A 2,268-nucleotide genomic window follows, 5' to 3' on the forward strand; every position below is an offset into this window, starting at 1 on the left:
TTTGTCTCTTATGATACCTCGAGTCTCATTATTTCTCAATATTATTTTAAATGAATTAAATTATTAATATTAAATATGCATAGAATCATAGGACTAGTCGGTGTTTCATGTTGAGCATTTTGGATCAGTTGATTTTTTTGACCTCAACTTCTTTTCATCTATTCCATAACCATTTTCCTCTCTCTCTCTATATATATGAAGTCATCAATTGGCAATTACCTAGACATATCTGGGATGCTTTTTTTGACTAATAAAAATTAATAACATTATTGGATATAAATCCAATTAAAAATTGAAAATAATCAATTTCTTAAGTTTCAATTTCAGTCTATAAATACTATCATAGTTTTCTAGCTTCCCACACATCAAAACACTCACTCACTCACTCACTCACTCATCCATTCATTTCTTCTTCTTTTCTTTCAGCTCAAAGGCAAGACTACAAAATTCCAAATAGCTTTAGAACAATGGGTGTTGTCACTTATGAGTTTGAGGTAACCTCCCCAGTCGCCCCAACCAGGCTTTTCAAGGCCTTTGTTCTTGAAGGTGCCAAGGTTTACCCCAAGGCTGCCCTCATGCAATTAAGTGTTGAGCTCAAGGTGATGGTAAGTCGGAAGTATTGTAAAGATCAACTTTGTTGAAGGTTAGTTACTTCTTTAATTTTCACTTTCTTTTAGCTCTTTTCTTCTTTTGGTATCTGCTTGACATGAGTATGTCGGATAATAAGTATTTTATTTCCATAGGTCTTCCATTCCAATATATAAAGCACATGATTGGAGGACATGATGAAAACAATTTGTCATACTGATTCTGACTTGATTGAAGGCGGACTTTTGGGGACAAGCTTGAGAAAATCAGCTATGAGAACCAATTTGTGGTCTGCTGCAAGTGGAGGAAGTGTTTGCAAGAGCTCGATCAAATTTTACACGTTGGCGATTATGTAATCACCAAGATGAAATCAAGGCTCTCATTCAAAGGAGTGAGGTAGTTTACAAGGCCATTGAAGCTTTCCTCTTGGCAAATCCCGATGCTTGCAACTAAAATATTAATTTGTCTTTCCATTGTTATATTAGTAAGAGTGGTGGTCGCCGAGATTTGATCATCTTTATGTTTATTATACTCAAAGAGTTTGAGTACGTTGTATTATTTTATATATATATAATGAAATAAAATCAACATATAAACTTGCAAAAATAACTGGTTTTAGCCGGTATATATTTTACAAACATTCTACAAATTTTCTTTCATACAAATTATCAACACAGGAATTTATTATTTCGAAAGTTGGCGGTTCTTTATATGTATTTTTTAAATAAGCTAAGATAAAAGAAACTAGTAAAACATAAGAACCCAAGATAAGAAATAAAGATAAATATTTGATAAAAATTTGGCTTTGATTGTACTTAGCTAATAATTTGGACAACTGCATGCCCATCCTTGGTATCCAAAGTGCATATATTCCATTTCCCTCCCTCCTCGTCAATTTCAGCATCATCCCAGTCATGTATGTTGCCGAAATGAATACCATCCGGAGGGAGCAGGGGCAAATATTTCGTTTCCCTCCCTTCTACTATCTCCCATCCACTTCCTTTAGATTATTTCTTTGAATTCCAAAACATTTCAGGGCTCCGGAATGTCCCCTCGGAAGATTTGGGCAATTACGTCCTTTACATCATAGGGGAAGCTTTCATTCCAAGGCTTGGAACCTTCCCCCTGTTTCAAAACCATTGTCCAAGTCCGACCCCTTGTAACCCTGCACCTCTTCATCCATAAGAAGGTACTTGAATACTTTTCGGTGCGTGGCAGTTTCAAGGGCTACCATCTGGTTAGGTTTACAAGGATTTCCATCCTATCAACAAAGCCCAAGAAGAGATTGACGCCTACACCATTATGACATGCATCGTTCCATCATCCATAATTATTATAAAGTCTAGGGACCCTTTATTTAATTATTCCATGGATGGTTGGGCTTCTGGTTAACTGAATTTGGGGTCTCCCTTAATAGGACAATTTAGCTTCAAAATTGAGCAGCAGGCTTGACTGCTTCACTGATTTGATTTCCAAGCCGGGTCAAGTTTGTCCATTATCCATAATTCTAATTAATTTTAGATGTCCATTGCTAATTAATTATCAACCCTCATTCGTATGGCTTTTTTCTACAGAACACTATCTGATAATACACTAAAACGACATACTTTTATGTGTTAATTACATATATATTTTGAGTACGATCCTGCTGATTTGGGTTGTTTATAGTTTTTTTATCTA

General features: G+C 35.4%; 1 pseudogene; it reads left to right on the plus strand.

The window, feature by feature from the left end:
• The first annotated feature begins 366 nt into the window (after nucleotides 1-366).
• On the plus strand, nucleotides 367-1,041 carry LOC108488741 (pathogenesis-related protein STH-2-like; annotated as a pseudogene).
• Nucleotides 1,042-2,268: the final 1,227 nt, after the last annotated feature.

The sequence above is a fragment of the Gossypium arboreum genome, chromosome 10 (genome assembly GCF_025698485.1).
Source record: "Gossypium arboreum isolate Shixiya-1 chromosome 10, ASM2569848v2, whole genome shotgun sequence".
NCBI classification, from domain to species: domain Eukaryota; kingdom Viridiplantae; phylum Streptophyta; class Magnoliopsida; order Malvales; family Malvaceae; genus Gossypium; species Gossypium arboreum.